Genomic DNA, 19,325 nt, shown 5'->3' on the forward strand with positions numbered 1-19,325 from the left:
AAAAGAGATGATTGTTGACTTCAGGAGGAAGAAGAATAAACAAAGCACTGTTTCCATCCTGGGAGAGGAGGTGGAGGTGGTGGAGGAATACAAGTATCTTGGAGTTCAGCTGGACAACAAACTGGACTGGAAATGCAACACTGACTACATCTACAAGAAAGGTCAGAGCAGACTGTACTTCTTAAGGAAGCTGAGATGGTTTAACGTCTGCACCAAGATGTTGCATATCTTCTATAAGTCTGTTGTGGAGAGTGCAGTCAGCTTTGCAGCATCTGCTGGGGTAGTAGCATCAGAACCAGAGACTTGAAGAGAATCAACAAACTGATCCAGAAAGCTGCTTCTGTGCTTGGAGTAACTCTGGAGCCGCTGGAGCTGATTGTCCAAAGAAGAATGCTGCACAAGCTGATGAAGATGATGGAGGATTCTTCACACCCTCTCCACAACACAGTGATGAAACAACAAAGTGTGTTCAGTGAGAGGCTTCTTCAGGTCCGATGTAAGACTGAAAGATACAGAAGATCATTCCTGCCAGCAGCCATCAGCCTCCGGAACAAGACCTCCTCTAGTTATTATTATTGTATACTACAATATTTCCCTTTGGGGATTAATAAAGTATTTTTCATTTCATTCATTTTGATGCACTGGGCATATGAGGGCTCCATGGTTATTATTTGCAGTGAAGTGTGTTTGTGTTTATAAGGTAAGAGGTGGCAACACACCGAGGCACTGCTTCTCTGTAGGCTACTCTTCACTGGTGGTCCCAGCTGGCCTGGTTTCTTTAGTTTATATAGTTATTTGGTTATTTAGTTTTAATAGGTCTTAACAGTGGTGTTATACCCAACTAATCTTAGTCTTTAACTTTTGGATTAAATAAATAGTTTAAACTGCCTCACACGTCTCTTCTCATTCAACAGGAGCGACCCTGCAGTTTTTGCCTGGAGCCCTGTGCCCCAGGTGGTGTTGTCTGGCATAAGTGTTAGGGTTAGAAAAAGTTAACTTTATCTCATTTTACCTTTTGTTGTTCAGTTTATTTTTGGTAAGGCCTTACCACTCTGCCACACTACAAAGACTACACTTGGAGAACTTGGAACATAGCAACAAACCTGGAAGATTTCTCGCAAATCAATTCAAGGGAAACAAGAAGAAAACAACCACCTCCTCTGTTAAAGATTCAGCAGGAAATATCTTTCATGACCCTGAGAGAATAACACATTTAGGGATTTCTATATAAAAAATATATTCCTCAGAAACAGATCCATCATACAACAGCATTGAGGAATTTCTCAGTTAGCTCAATCTTCCAACAGGAAATGGTTTTGGATTCACCCATTTTATAGAGGAACTCCATGAAGCTTTAAAACACATGGCCAGTAATAAAGCACCAGGACCCGGCGGTTTTCCAGCTGAATTTTGGTCTATTCTGGCACCCACGTTTTATAAAATTGGTTTCAGAAATTAAGGGAGCAGGGAAAATATCCCAAAACATGAATTTGGCTAGTACTACAGTAATACTAAAACCACACAATTCCATCTCGTTACCCGCCAATATCACTAATGAATGTAGATCCTAAAATAATCAGTAAAGTGCTTGCTACAAGATTAGAAAAATAACTCCACTTATCATACATCCTGATCAGACAGGCTTTATAAAAGAGACGACATTCCACCACTAATACTAATAAACCTAACTGATTATGCCACCATACATGGGGGATGGGGTGGGTTGGGGGAGGGGGTTGGAGTGGAGGTGGCTCAGGGTGGGCATGGTAGGGGTGTGCTTGGGGAGGTGTTGGAGATTGGGGGATGATGTAGGCTGAGTGGGGGGCCTGCTGGGGGGCATTGCAATCTCTGAGGTGACTGGCCGGGATGTTGGGGCGGGCGCTTGCCTGCGGTGGGCAGCTGTCTGGGTTGGCCCTACTCTCCCTAGTTCTGGACCAGGCCCACCCCGGGGGCTGGGTGGCTCTTGGGCCCACCGGGTCCTGGGCTCTGTCCCTGACTTGTGCATGGGGGGTCGGGGCCTGGCCGGGCTGGTGCTCTGCTGGCCTGGGTCTCCTGGGGCCTGCACCCTCTGGTGGGGGACGGGGCTCTGGCGGTAGCTTTCCTCTTCCTCTTCCTGCCTGGGCGGGCATGTGGTTGCCTTTGGGGGGGGGGGGGGGGGCAGCCTCAGGTCCATTCCCTGCGGTGGCTTCTGGTTTCTGCGGCATGGGGCCCTCCTGATCTGACTCTAGGAGGGGGTGGGGTTGCATTTGCATGATCACCTAACATAACTCATCCCTAATATATAGTAAACACACACCCATGCACATGGGAGCACAGACACACACCCACACCTCCACATACATACCTAGTTACACAACTACTCCCATACACACACACATACACAGTAACACACACCCACATCCCTGTACATACACCGGCTGCTGCTCTCTCTGTAGTTACTGATGGTTTTTACTCAGGATGTCTGTTCTGCTTTCTTTGAAACTTTAGATACTTGATTCCCTAACAATTTAAAAGATCTTCTGTAGAAAAGACGTGATGGTTGCTGTGGCTTGTTTTCTACTTTTTGTTCAGTTTTTTTCAAATCAAATATATTTTTATTGGTTTTCAACAGGAAAGCTTTTTACATCATCTGTCAGTTCACAGTAACAACAAATAAGAGATTGACATGAGAGTCCCCAACAGAGGCATTGTACATTATATTGTAGCAATGTATCAAATGTATACAAAACAACAACAAAAAAATAAATAAAAATAAAGCAATCATAATATTTTAAAAAAAAAAAAGGAACAAAAAAACAAAACAACAACATCCCACCCACCCCGTAACTACCAGAGTAATGCATTCAAACCAGGACCTGGGTTTGGTCGCATGCAGCTATACTACTACTTTATGATCACAGAGCTGGAAATGCAAGAAGGGGCCCCATGTATCCTCAAAGGCACCAGGAGTTTGTTTTAATAAACACTTAATTTTTCCTAGTTTTAGGCAAGACATGACATCCTGCAGCCACTGTGTACAGGTGGGAGGGCAGGCATCCTTCCATTTCAGTAAGATAGCACGGTGTGCCCAAAGTAAGGCAAAAGCCAAAGGATGTTTTTTTGGAAGCATTGAGATTCACTTGGTTTTCAAAGACCCCAAAAAGGGCTACTATGGGGTTTAGTTCCAGTCTGAAATTCACCAATTGAGATAATGTGCTAAAAACAGTCCTCCAAAAAGTGCCCAAGCTTGGGCAGGACCAGAACATGTGGCCGAGGGAGGCCTCCATTAAGTTACATCTGGTGCACAGTGGGCTAACATCAGGATACATAGAAGACAGTTTGGCCTTAGAGATGTGTGCCCTATGGACAATTTTAAATTGAGTCAGTTGATGGCGGGCCCAAAAGGAGGATGAATGGACTAGTTTAAGTGCACCAGCCCAAACCTCATCTGATATAATGATACCCAAGTCCTATTCCCAGGCTCTTTTAAATTCGTCCTCTGAAGGGCTGTTAGGTTCACACATCAGAGTATACAGCTTGGAAATTAAGCCCTTGGATGGCTTAAAAGATAAGATTTTGTCGAGTGCAATTGTTTGTAGTGTCTAATCTGAAGATAGCGAAAAAAGTCAGATATTGAAAGATTAAATTTCTCTTTTAGTTCTGTAAAAGACAACATAATGCCATCTTTGAACAAATGTTTGAATCGGGTGATACCTACTTGATGCCATCTCTGAAAGCCTATATCCATGATAGAAAGCTTAAATAGTTGATTTAGAACAGGGCTTAGGGTTGAAAAGCCAAACAGTTTCCTAAATTAACCCCAGATTTTAAAAGAGTGTTTAATTACAGGATTATCAAAAAGAGTAATAGAAGGTAAAGGTAAGGCAGAGCCCAGACACACCAAAGGGGAAAAATTGTGAGAGGAAAGCTCCAACTCAGAACTACCAACTCCAAAGCCATTTCTAACACAAGCCAACTTACTCACAGTGCTGGGATTATGAGAACATCTGTCCAAGGCTAGGTCCAGCCAACAATTGAGATCACCCCCCAAAAAAAGATTATAAGTATTTAAATCTGGTAGTAATGAAAATAACTGGTTGAAAAAATTTACATCATCTACATTGGGGGCGAATACATTGACCAGGACCACTAACGTATTGTATAATCTGCCCGAAACTATTACATATCAAGCATAATTGTCTGATATTACATCACGAGGTTCGAATTGAATATCTTGGTCAATGAGTATTGAAACCCCCCGAGATTTGGCCTGGAATAAAGAATTCAAACATTGCCCAGACCAGCACAACCGGCGACATGAGCCTGAGTTGCGAATATGGGTCTCTTGTAAAAAAGCAATTTTGGTTTTAAGATGTTTCAAAGGTAGAGTATGTAAGATTTTCAATATTTTCAAAATAAATTAACGAAAAAAATAACTACAATCATAATTAGATAGTTTTTTTAAACATGTAGGTTCCAATCTGTCCATATTTGTGTTATTAAATTACAAGTTTACTTAATGACAAAGACCCTTCTTGAATGTTTTCTGCCCAGTTTAAAAAAAAAACTTTTTTCCACCAGTAGGGGGAGTATAAGCCCATTTATTGCAGAGCGGCTCTAAGCTACAGCCCACAAGCGATTCCTGCCCTCATTGGAGCTGGAAAGGAGGAGGGGGGAGTTTTGCTCATTACTGCCAACCTGTGGTCGTTTGTGGACGGAGCAGTTTTGTGGTTTTGCTCACGACCTGGTGTTTGCCACCTGGTGGTGGAAAGAATCACCTTGAAATCTTACATACTCTGCCTTTAAGTAGTACTACTGTAATACATACTGTTAAGTAGTACTACTGTAGTAAATGACTGTTAAGTAGTACTACTGTAGTACATGACTGGTAATAGTACTATTGTAATAAATTATTTTATTTTGAAAATATTGAAAATCTTACATACTCTACCTTTAACAGTCATTTACAACAGTAGTACTACTAACAGTCATGTACTACAGTAGTACTACTAACAGTACTACACCAGACAGTGAAGGTCAGATGCTGCAAACTAAGTACACTTAGTTTGCAGGTCAGTATTTTGAGTTTTTGAAGATTATTTCTAGATTAAAGATAATATTACTAAGTGTTATGGACCAGGCCTGATGCTGGAAAACATATTTCACAGAGGAAAAGTGTAGTAGTACTACACTGTTAAATCAGTCTGGTAATATGCTAAATAAGTCTAAATGTAGAACTTTGTTTGTTTGTAACCCTTTCATGCAAAGTGGTCCTGTAGTGGACACCTATTTACAAGCTTTTTTCTTGCATATTAATGAATGAAGAAGCTATTTTTGTAAATAAACCACTTCAGTGGTTTATTTTTACAAAAAGTGTGAAACATGTTACATTGTTTTATTATTAATTCATGCATGAAAGGGTTAATAAACTTTATGTATTTACTTTTCAGTGTTATTTTTAATGTCCACCAATGAGGTTTGAAGTTTATAAAAGTGTCTCCATGGTACTTTGAATTTGGCAAATGTGGATTTGATTGAGAACCAGGTATCGCCCACCTGGACCTTACTCCGAGTTTCTGACCGAATTCTCTGATCTCTTGTCTGAGTTAGTGCTGACTACTGATAAGGTCATTGTACTAGGTGATTTTAATATTCATGTTGACCATGAAAATGATAGTTTAAACATTTTCTTTAGCTCTATTCTAAACTCAATTGGGTTTTCACAAAATGTCCATGGAGCCACTCACTCTCATGGTCATACTCTTGATCTGGTTCTAACATCGGGTATTGAGACTGATAAGCTCAAAGTATTTCCTCAAAACCCTGTCTTGTCCGATCACTTCTTGTTAACCTCTGAATTTACTTTATTTGATTACTCACTGACCAAAAATAAATTCTACTATAGTTGTCAGGGGGTGTGGGTTCTTTGGGACATTTTTCAGGTTCCACCAGAGGGAGCCAGAGGAACCATTTTCTGGAGGGTGTTTTCACCACAGGTGTGCAGGTCTGCACACCTGTGGTGAATTAGAGATCATCTACCAGCACTATATCTGGAGCTGATTGCCAGTCCTTCATCGCTTGAGCGTTGAGCCTCTGTGGTAAAACCTAAGCCCTCCAGCGAATTCCTGTATCCTCTAACCTTTGAGAAACTTTACAAATTCTTGTTTTTTCCCAGAGACACTCCTTTGTGGACTCTCCAGAGCTACCTGTGATTTCCCTCCCAGCAGCCAATCATCACCAGCAAACACTCCCTACCAATAACCTGGCATTCTCTCCACTGGCTATCCTCCGGATCCGATCAGCTTGTCGCTGCCTATCCGCCCTCCACCGAAAGGACCCTCACTGACACCCACTGCCAACATCCATCCTCTCGGACCTCCTGACACCGCCCGAATTCATGACAACTCCCAAACAAGTAGGACACCTTCACTTCCCTGAGAATTATTCCATCATTTCCACTACTCATACATCTATCTTTGCAGAAAACTCTCCAGATTGCTTGATCGTGCATGTGGGTCCAACATCTTCACACCATGACAATAGTAGAATTTATTTATATATTTATTTTCAGACAATATTGTTACAAAATTTAAACAATTAATTGAATAATTTTTTTCCCCTCTACCATGTGTTAGCATCCCAACACGCCGCCTGAAGATACATGATTCACTAAGGAGTAGGCAGATTTAGAATTGGGATAGACCTCCACTCCAAGTGGGGTCGAACGAAGTTCAATACTCATAGCAATCATAAGATCCCGTCCCAGCAGATTAAATGGACAGCATTTAGAAAGCAAGAATGAATGTTTGAATGAGGGAGCACCATCTGAGGAGCAAGTAAGAGGAACAGTAAAGTTTTCCTTTACTTCCGAACCACTTGCACTCACAGAATAGAGATACCTCCCACTAAGGCTGGTGTTCGGCAGGTCAGAGTGGCGAATCACTGAAAATGTTGCTCCAGAATCAACAATAAAACTGAGTTTCTTTGTTCCAACAGTCAACATCATTGTGGGCAGATTTAAAATACTCCCTTCAGTGGGTGTTTGCAGCAGTGTGTGTGTTGGTGTGTTGGTGTGGGTGTTGGTGTGGGTGAGCACTTATCTGTGTGTTCTGGCGCCAGAGAAGGGCGGTCCTCAGTCGAACTCCCCTCCGAAGCTCCACCCTGCTTCACCTCTCAGTCTGCCAACTGGGGTCTGGCCGGTCCCCTAAGTCCTCCCCTTTCCCCACTGCGGAAGTAGCCACGTCTACGACCTCTCCCCCTGCGATGCCGTGATCTCAGGGGGCACTGCAGAGCCCAGTGGCCTGGTTGGTGGCAATAGAAACAAACGCCATCATGTTGTTGCATGTCAGGAAGTGGATAACGGGTTCCCACGTGTGAGAGGAGGTGGAGCTGCGTCTTGTGATGAGTGTCCTCCTTTTTCTGCTGGTCCTTAGCAGCTTTGTCATCCCGCCTGCGCTGCTGGTGTTTAGCATGGCGAACCACATCAGCCAGACGCACAGATGAATCAAAACAACCCACACATGAGTCCTTGACCGCGTCAGCAAGCCGGGGGTCCATGTTGCTGAGAAACTGCTGCTTCAGAAGGCCCTCATAGGGGCCCGTGCGAGCGTCGGGGTACCCCAGGGGTTTCTCTAAACCACTATGAGAGTAGGAAACAGTTTGTAAACGTTCCTGGAAGTCTTCCACGGCTTCTGTGTGCAAAGACTGATCTTGGAGAGATCACTGGTAACTGGGAAAGAGTCTCTGACGGATTGCAGAAACCGAACAACCCAGTCATAAGTGCCTGGCTTCTCTTCCGGTCCTTTCTTCCTCTCAATTCACACTCTTGTTCCCTTTTCTTTAGGCATTCGTTCATTTTGTACATCATTTTCACATCTTCACTCTTAACCGTTTTTTTTTCCAACATCTTACAGCGTTCCTTCTTTAGTTCATCTCTTAACTTCGTCAAAACTGGTTCTTACTAAGCGATCCTCCATCAGGAAACCCGAACCTTTCACACCGCAAAATGAGAAATTCACAACATTCATCCCCATATTTCTTTTTCATCATCATAATGGATGAATCTGGTTTAAGTTGCTCCTCCTTTCCCCCGATATTCCCCATTGCCACCTTCTTATATTTCTGCTATGTCTGTGTTATATTTCTACTCACAGGGCTTCGTTTTGGAACCTCTAAAACAGGCATCAAGGCTTTTGGAAAACAGATGGCGTTCATCAGGACTAGAGGAGTCTCACTTAACCTGGAAAGAAAGTTTAATCGTATACAAAAAAGCCTTACGTACGGCAAGAACAGCTTATTATTCATCATTGATAGAGGAAAACAAAAACAACCCTCGGTTTCTTTTCAGCACTGTAGCTAGGCTTACTAGGAGCCGGAGCGCTGAGGAGCCATGTATTCCTTTCTCACTTAGCTGTGATGATTTCATGTATTTTTTCAGGAATAAAATTGACACTATTAGAGATCAAATCCACAATATTCTTCCTTCTACCTATAATGTTGAGCCTGTTGTGGTCTCCGAAGCATCCTTAGAACCAGGATCTGACTTGTGTCTAAATAGTTTCTGTCCTGTCCAACCCTCTGAATTAACTAAAATAATAGCTTCATCTAAACCATCCACCTGTATCTTAGACCCTCTCCCAACGAGCCTCTTTAAGGACATTTTCCCTTTAATTAATACATCACTACTAAGTCTTATCAATATGTCTTTAGTGACAGGATATGTACCACAATCATTTAAAACTGCTGTAATCAAGCCTTTACTTAAAAAGCAATCTCTGGATCCAGAGGTGATAGCAAATTATAGACCTATTGGATGTCTAGAAATGTTCTCCTCTTAAACTCAGATAAGACTGAAGTAATTCTCGTTGGATCTGAAAAACTCAGAGCTAAATTTTCCGGTTTTGTAATGAACCTGGATGGCATTACTTTAGCTTCCAGTGCTACAGTGAGAAACCTTGGAGTAATATTTGACCCTGACCTGTCCTTTGGTCCACATATTAAGCAGGTTACTAAAACAGCCTTCTTTCATTTACGTAATATAGCCAAAATTAGGGACATTCTGTCTCAGAGTGATGCAGAAAAACTGGTTCACGCTTTTGTTACTTCGAGACTAGATTACTGTAACTCTCTATTACTGGTCTGTCCTAAATATGCCCTGAAAAGCCTTCAGCTGATCCAGAATTCTGCAGCCAGAGTCCTGACCAGAACCAGCAGGAGAGATCATATTTCTCCAGTTTTAGCCTCTCTTCATTGGCTGCCTGTTGGATCTAGAATAGAATTTAAAATCCTTCTCCTTACATATAAAGCCCTCCACAACCAGGCACCACTATATATCAAAGACCTCATAGTTCCTTATATACCAAGCAGAGTACTTCGTTCCCAGACTGCAGGCTTACTTGTGGTTCCTAGAGTCTCAAAGAGCCGAGCAGGAGGCAGAGCCTTTGGTTATCAGGCCCCTCTCTTATGGAATAAGCTCCCAGTTAGTGTTAGGGAAGCAGACACCCTCCCCACCTTTAAGACTAGGCTGAAGACTTATCTTTTTGATAAGTCCTATAGCTAGGGATGGTTAGCATCCCTTAGTTATGCTGCTATAGGTTTAGACTGCTGAGGGACATTTCCTGATACACTGAGCTTCTTTCTTTTTCTCTTTATCTCTTTCTTTTACCCCCCCCCCCCCCATAACAGTGTTGCATCATTAACATGTATGTCTCCTGTCTCAGCAGGTCTCCCTGGCCGGGAGTAGCAGTTCCTGTTGTCTGTTGTCTTTCTGTCCTCTTCCCCCCACACAGCAGAGGCAGATGGCTGCCTGTCCTGAGCCGGGTTCTGCCGGAGGTTTCCTTCCTGTTAAAAGGGAGTTTTTTCCTTCCCACTGTCGCCAGTGTGCTTGCTCAGGATGGGAGATTGAGTTGGACTCAACTCAATCTGTTGGTTTCCTTATATAGGCTGTTATGAATTGGCCTTCATTATGTTTTCTTCTCTGTCTGTAAAGCGTCTTGAGATGGCATTGCCGTGATTTGATGCTATATAAATAAAGTTGAATTGAATTGAATTGAATTGAGCAGGGGGAGCAGGTGGAGTAGGTGGAAATGGCCCTATCCGGTTCAGCAGCAGAGCCGTAGTTTGCAGCATTTGCTGCAGCAGGTGTTCAGGGGAAAGATGGAGATCAGGTAAATCTGTCGGGTCGTCACACCTCTCTCTGGCTTCCTTCATCCGTTTTCAGTCTATCAGAAAGAGTAAAACCTGGATCAATAAGTACCCGATCATCATTCCACACTGAGAGCTGAAGCTGACCGTTGGTGCACGCCACGGTAACAAGTGGTGTTACACGGTTTCTATTGGAGTCGTTTATCATCCTACAGAGACCCCAGGAGACCCCAGGAGATCCCAGGAGACCCCAGGAGACCCAGCATCAGACTGCTGTGACGTGGTTGATCAGATGTTTTAGTCGTAGCGCTGCAACAGATGCAGACCAGCTTCATGGGCCTCAAGTCGTTGGAGAAAAGACATAAAAACACAACATTCATTCAGGAGAAAATCAGAAATGACATCAGAAAACGAGTCAAGAATGGGAACGAGGACGCTTTTATTTTCTCACACAGAATCCATCAGGGGGCGGTGCCAAGCTGGCGGTCAGACTGACGAGCTGATGAATGACGTCACAGCGATAAAATACAGCTTCTGATGAAGAGTGGAGACTAAATAGTGACACAATGAAAGTCTTGATTCTCAAAGCAGTAAAGGAGCAACATCCTTGTCACCTTCTGCACCTTCTACACCTTCTGCACCTTCTACACCTTCTACACCATCTACACCATCTGCACCTTCTGCACCTTCAACAGCTTCTACACCTTCTGCACCTTCAACAGCTTCTACAACTTCTGCACGTTCTGCACCTTCTACACCATCTGCACCTTCTACACCATCTGCACCTTCTGCACCTTCTACACCATCTACACCATCTGCACCTTCAACAGCTTCTGCACCTTCTGCACCATCTGCACCATCTACACCATCTACACCATCTACACCATCTGCACCATCTACACCATCTGCACCATCTACACCATCTGCACCATCTGCACCATCTACACCATCTGCACCATCTACACCATCTGCACCTTCTGCACCTTCAACAGCTTCTACACCTTCTGCACCTTCTGCACGTTCTGCACCATCTACACCATCTGCACCATCTACACCATCTGCACCTTCTGCACCTTCTACACCATCTACACCATCTGCACCTTCTGCACCTTCAACAGCTTCTACACCTTCTGCACCTTCAACAGCTTCTACAACTTCTGCACGTTCTGCACCTTCTACACCATCTGCACCTTCTACACCATCTGCACCTTCTGCACCTTCTACACCATCTACACCATCTGCACCTTCAACAGCTTCTGCACCTTCTGCACCATCTGCACCATCTACACCATCTACACCATCTACACCATCTGCACCATCTACACCATCTGCACCATCTACACCATCTGCACCATCTGCACCATCTACACCATCTGCACCATCTACACCATCTGCACCTTCTGCACCTTCAACAGCTTCTACACCTTCTGCACCTTCTGCACCTTCTACACCTTCTGCACCTTCTGCACCATCTACACCATCTACACCATCTGCACCTTCTGCACCTTCAACAGCTTCTACACCTTCTGCACCTTCAACAGCTTCTACAACTTCTGCACCTTCTGCACCTTCTACACCATCTACACCATCTGCACCTTCAACAGCTTCTGCACCTTCTGCACCATCTGCACCATCTACACCATCTACACCATCTGCACCATCTACACCATCTGCACCATCTGCACCATCTACACCATCTGCACCATCTACACCATCTACACCATCTGCACCATCTACACCATCTGCACCTTCTGCACCTTCAACAGCTTCTACACCTTCTGCACCTTCTGCACCTTCTGCACCTTCTACACCATCTGCACCATCTACACCATCTACACCATCTGCACCTTCTGCACCTTCTACACCTTCTGCACCTTCTACACCTTCTGCACCTTCTACACCTTCTGCACCTTCTGCACCATCTACACCATCTGCACCTTCTGCACCTTCAACAGCTTCTGCACCATCTACACCTTCTGCACCATCTACACCTTCTGCACCTTCTGCACCATCTACACCGTCTACACCTTCTACACCATCTACACCGTCTGGACCTTCTGCACCTTCTACACCGTCTGGACCTTCTACACCTTCTGCACCTTCTGCACCTTCTGCACCATCTACACCGTCTACACCTTCTACACCATCTACACCGTCTGGACCTTCTACACCTTCTGCACCTTCTGCACCTTCTACACCTTCTGCACCTTCTACACCGTCTGGACCTTCTACAACTTCTGCACCTTCTACACCTTCTGCACCTTCTATACCGTCTGGACCTCCTACACCTTCTGCACCTTCTGCACCATCTACACTGTCTACACCTTCTCCACCATCTACACCGTCTGGACCTTCTGCACCTTCTACACAATCTAAACCTTCTGCACCTTCTGCACCATCTACACCATCTACACCTTCTGCACCTTCTACACATTCTACACCTTCTGCACCTTCTACACCTTCTGCACCTTCTACACCGTCTGGACCTTCTGCACCATCTACACCATCTACACCTCCTGCACCATCTACACCTTCTACACCATCTACACCGTCTGGACCTTCTGCACCATCTACACCATCTACACCGTCTACACCTTCTACACCGTCTGGACCTTCTGCACATCTACACCATCTACACCGTCTACACCTTGTACACCATCTACACCGTCTGGACCTTCTGCACCATCTACACCATCTACACCTTCTGCACCATCTACACCTTCTACACCATCTACACCGTCTGGACCTTCTGCACCATCTACACCATCTACACCGTCTACACCTTCTACACCGTCTGGACCTTCTGCACCTTCTGCACATCTACACCATCTACACCGTCTACACCTTGTACACCATCTACACCTTCTGCACCTTCTGCACCATCTACACCATCTACACCATCTGCACCTTCTACACCTTCTGCACCTTCTGCACCTTCTACACCATCTACACCGTCTGGACCTTCTGCACCTTCTACACCGTCTGGACCTTCTACACCTTCTGCACCTTCTGCACCTTCTACACCATCTACACCATCTACACCGTCTACACCTTCTACACCATCTACACCGTCTGCACCTTCTACACCTTCTGCACCTTCTGCACCTTCTGCACCATCTACACCGTCTACACCGTCTACACCGTCTGGACCTTCTGCACCTTCTGCACCATCTACACCATCTACACCGTCTACACCTTCTACACCGTCTACACCTTCTACACCATCTACACCGTCTGGACCTTCTGCACCATCTACACCATCTGCACCTTCTACACCTTCTGCACCTTCTGCACCATCTACACCATCTACACCTTCTGCACCTTCTACACAATCTACACCGTCTGGACCTTCTGCACCATCTACACCTTTTGCACCATCTACACCTTCTACACCGTCTGGACCTTCTGCACCTTCAACAGCTTCTACACCATCTGCACCTTCTGCACCATCTACACCTTCTGCACCTTCTACACCATCTACACCTTCTGCACCTTCTACACTATTTACACAATCTACACCTTCTGCAGCTTCTGCACCATCTACACCATCTACACCTTCTGCACCTTCTACACAATCTACACCTTCTGCACCTTCTACACCTTCTCCACCATCTACAGCGTTTGGACCTTCTGCACCTTCTACACCTTCTGCACCATCTACACCTTCTACATAATCTACACCTTCTGCACCTTCTACACCTTCTACACCGTCTGGACCTTCTGCACCATCTACACCTTCTGCACCATCTACACCTTCTACATAATCTACACCTTCTGCACCTTCTGCACCTTCTACACCGTCTGGACCTTCTACACCTTCTACACCATCTACACAATCTACACCGTCTGGACCTTCTGCACCATCTATACCTTCTACACCTTCTGCACCTTCTAAATCTTCTACACCGTCTGGACCTCCTGCACCTACTTCACCTTCTACAACCTCTGCACCTTCTACACCTGCTGCACCTTCTACACAATCTACAGCTTCTACACCATCTACACCGTCTGGACCTTCTGCACCTTCTACAGCTTCTACACCATCTACACCATCTACACCGTCTGGACCTTCTGCACCTACTTCACCTTCTACACCTTCTGCACCTTCTGCACCTTCTACACCTTCTGCACCTTCTGCACCTTCTGCACCTTCTACACCTTCTACACCTTCTACACCATCGACACTGTCTGGACCTTCTGCACATTCTACACCTTCTACACCTTCTGGACCTTCTGCACCTACTTCACCTTCTACACCTTCTGCACCTCCTGCACCATCTACACCTTCTACACCTTCTACAACATCTACACTGTCTGGACCTTCTGCACCTTCTACACCTTCTACACCGTCTGGACCTTCTGCACCATCTACACCTTCTACACCTTCTACAACATCGACACTGTCTGGACCTTCTGCACCATCTACACCTTCTATACCGTCTGGACCTTCTGCACCTACTTCACCTTCTACAACTTCTGCACCTCCTGCACCATCTACACCTTCTACACCTTCTACAACATCTACACTGTCTGGACCTTCTGCACCTTCTACACCATCTACACCGTCTGGACCTTCTGCACCTACTTCACCTTCTACAACTTCTGCACCTCCTGCACCATCTACACCTTCTACACCTTCTACAACATCTACACTGTCTGGACCTTCTGCACCTTCTACAACATCTACACCGTCTGGACCTTCTGCACCTACTTCACCTTCTACAACTTCTGCACCTCCTGCACCATCTACACCTTCTACACCTTCTACAACATCTACACCGTCTGGACCTTCTACACCTTCTGCACCATCTACACCTTCTGCACCATCTACACCATCTACACCGTCTAGACCTTCTGCACCTTCCACACCTTCTGCACCTTCTACACCGTCTGCACCTTCTGCACCTTCTACACCATCTACACCTTCTGCACCTTCTGCACCTTCTACACCTTCTGCACCATCTACACCATCTACATCGTCTGGACCTTCTGCACCATCTACACCTTCTGCACCTTCTACACCGTCTGCACCTTCTGCACCTTCTACACCATCTACACCTTCTGCACCTTCTGCACCTTCTACACCTTCTGCACCATCTACACCATCTACATCGTCTGGACCTTCTGCACCATCTACACCGTCTGCACCTTCTGCACCATCTACACTTTCTGCACCTTCTGCACCTTCTACACCATCTACACCATCGACACTGTCTGGACCTTCTGCACCTACTTCACCTTCTACACCTTCTGCACCATCTACACCTTCTACACCATCTGCACCTTCTACACCGTCTGGACCTTCTGCACCATCTACACCGTCTGGACCTTCTGCACCATCTACACCTTCTGCACCTTCTGCACCATCTACACCTTCTGCACCTTCTGCACCTTCTACACCTTCTATACCATCTACACCATCGACACTGTCTGGACCTTCTGCACCATCTACACCGTCTGGACCTTCTGCACCATCTACACCTTCTGCACCTTCTGCACCATCTACACCTTCTGCACCTTCTGCACCTTCTACACCTTCTAAACCATCTACACCATCGACACTGTCTGGACCTTCTGCACCATCTACACCGTCTGCACCTTCTGCACCATCTACACCTTCTGCACCATCTACACCTTCTGCACCTTTTGCACCTTCTGGACCATCTGCACCATCTACACCTTCTGCACCATCTACACCTTCTGCACCTTCTACACCATCTACACCATCGACACTGTCTGGACCTTCTGCACCTACTTCACCTTCTACACCCTCTACACCTTCTGCACCTTCTGCACCTTCTACACCTTCTACACCTTCTACACCTTCTACACCATCTACACCATCTACAACTTCTACACCTTCTACACCATCTGCACCTTCTGCACCTTCTACACCTTCTGCACCTTCTACACCGTCTACACCATCTACAACTTCTACACCTTCTACACCGTCTGGACCATCTACACCTACTTCACCTTCGACACCTTCTACACCTTCTGCACCTTCTACAGCTTCTGCACCTTCTGTACCTTCTACACCTTCTGGACCTTCTGCACCTTCTGCACCTTTTGCACCTTCACCTTCTACACCTTCTGCACCTTCACCTTCTACACATTCTACACCTTCTACGACTTCTGCACCTTCACCTTCTACACCTTCTGCACCTTCTACAACTTCTACACTTTCTACACCTTCTACACCTTCTGCACCTTCACATTCTACACCTTCTACACCTTCTGCACCTTCACATTCTACAACTTCTGCACCTTCACATTCTACACCTTCTGCACCTTCACCTTCTGCACCTTCTACAATTTCTACACTTTCTGCAACTTCTACACCTTCACCTTCTACACCTTCTACACCTTTTGCACCTTCACCTTCTGCACCTTCTACAATTTCTACACTTTCTGCACCTTCTACACCTTCACCTTCTACACCTTCTACACCTTTTGCACCTTCACCTTCTACTCCTTCTGCACCTTCTACAACTTCTGCACTTTCTACACCTTCTAATCCTTCTACACCTTCTGTACCTGCAGTTTGCTTTGATAGTCTACTATTAAATATAATATCTATTATTAAATATTTATAATAATCATTATAAATATAAAATAAGAAGAAGAAGAAGAAGAAATTTTATTTATATAGCACCTTTCACAGAAATAAAATCACAAAGTGCTTCACAGAGTGCAAAGGGGAACAGCAACAACACAAAAATAAACAAATGTACATTTGAAAAATCTGTATCTGTAGAAGACAGTCAACTAAAAGCTTGTCTAAATAAATACGTCTTCAGCTGCTTTTTGAAAGAATCAACAGTTTCAATCTCACGGAGGGAAAAAGGCAGGGCATTCCACAGTTTTGGAGCAACTGCCTGAAAGGACAAATCACCTCTGGTTTTAAAGCGGGTCTTTGGGACCATGAGGAGGTTTTGGCCCGAGGACCGAAGGGACCGACTGGAGCTGTAGGGTTGCAGCAACTCAGAGATGTACGAGGGGGCCTGGCCATGCAAAGCTCTGAACGTCAAGACCAAAATTTTAAAATCAATTCGGAATTTAATGGGGAGCCAGTGCAGAGAGTATAAAATTGGAGTAATGTGTGCGCGCCTACAAGATCCTGTTAAAAGCCTCGCAGCAGCATTTAGAACCAACTGAAGACGATTTAAAGCAGATTTGTTAAAACAAGTAAAAAGGGAATTACAATAGTCCAAGCGTGACGAAATAAAAGCATGAATCACCAATTCAACAACAGACCTTGATAAAATTGGCCTCAGCTTTGCGATGTTTCTCAAATGATAAAAACAGTTTTTTACCAAGAGTCTGGAATGGCTGTCAAGGGACAATGATTGATCAAACCAAACTCCAAGATTTCTTATGCTTGGCTGAACTGATGAAGCAAGAGAACCAAGATGGCCAGCAATTAAAGGAATTTTCTGCTCTGGGGCAATGATTAAAGTTTCAGTCTTTTGAGGATTTAGCTGAAGACAATTTTCCGTCAGCCACATCTTTACACTTGACAGACAATCCATTAACTCTGAAAGTGTATGCAACTCTGATTCCTTGAATGAAAAGTACAATTGGATATCATCAGCATAAAGATGATAGGACACATTTTTAAAAAGGCTGATGATTTTCTTCAGAGGGGTGATGTACAACAGAAACAAAATTGGGCCTAAAACCGACCCCTGAGGAACACCATACAGCAAAGGAGTAGCTTCAGACATAAAGTTATTCAAACACACAGAGAATGTCCTATCAGTCAAATAAGAGGACAACCACTTAAGGACAGTTCCAGAGATGCCAAACTCTTTGTTCAGTCTCTGAAGCAACAAGATAATAAACCTTCGATCAGGGAAATCCCGCGTATGAGAACATCCTATCAGGAAAATCCCGAATATGAGAACCTCCTGTCATTAAAATCCAGCGTATGAGAACCTCCTGTCAGGAAAATCCCGCGTATGAGAACCTCCTGTCAGGAAAATCCCGCGTATGAGAACCTCCTGTCAGAAAAATCCAGAGTATGAGAACCTCCTATCAGGAAAATCCAGAATATGAAAACCTCCTGCTGTTAAAATCCAGCGTATGAGAACCTCATGTCAGGAAAATCCCGCGTATGAGAACTTCCTATTAGGAAAATCCAGAATATGAAAACCTCCTGCTGTTAAAATCCAGCGTATGAGAACCTCATGTCAGGAAAATCTCACACATGAGAACCTCCTGTCAGGAAAATCCCGCGTATGAGAACCTCCTGTCAGAAAAATCCAGAGTATGAGAACCTCCTGTCAGAAAAATCCAGCATATGAGAACCTCCTGTCAGAAAAATCCAGAGTATGAGAACCTCCTGTCATTAAAATCCCGCGTATGAGAACCTCCTGTCAGGAAAATCCCGCGTATGAGAACCTCCTGTCAGGAAAATCCCGAGTATGAGAACCTCCTGTCAGAAAAATCCAGAGTATGAGAACCTCCTATCAGGAAAATCCAGAATATGAAAACCTCCTGCTGTTAAAATCCAGCGTATGAGAACCTCATGTCAGGAAAATCCAGCGTATGAGAACTTCCTATTAGGAAAATCCCACGTATGAGAACCGCATGTCAGGAAAATCCCTCGTATGAGAACCTCCTATCAGGAAAATCCAGCGTATGAGAACCTCCTGTTATTAAAATCCAGCATATGAGAATCTCATGTCAGGAAAATCTCGCGTATGAGAACTTCCTTTTAGGAAAAACCCGAATATGAGAACCTCAATCAGGAAAATCCAGCGTATGAGAACCTCCTACCAGGAAAATCCCGCGTATGAGAACGTCCTATCGGGAAAATCCCGAATATGAGAACCTCCTGTTATTAAAAGCCAGCATATGAGAACCTCATGTCAGGAAAATTCTGTGTATGAGAACGTTCTATCAGGAAAAACCCGAGTATGAGAACCCCAATCAGGAAAATCCAGTGTATGAGAACCTCCTGCCAGGAAAATCCCGCGTATGAGAACGTCCTATCGGGAAAATCCCGAATATGAGAACCTCCTGTTATTAAAAGCCAGCATATGAGAACCTCATGTCAGGAAAATCCAGCGTATGAGAACCTCATGTAAGGAATATTCCCGCGTATGAGAACCTCCTATCAAGAAAATCCAGCATATGAGATACGCATGTCGGGAAAATTTCGTGTATGAGAACGTCCTCTCAGGAAAATCCCGAGTATG

This window comes from Telmatherina bonti, assembly GCF_933228915.1.
Source record: "Telmatherina bonti genome assembly, chromosome: 7".
Lineage (NCBI taxonomy): Eukaryota > Metazoa > Chordata > Actinopteri > Atheriniformes > Telmatherinidae > Telmatherina > Telmatherina bonti.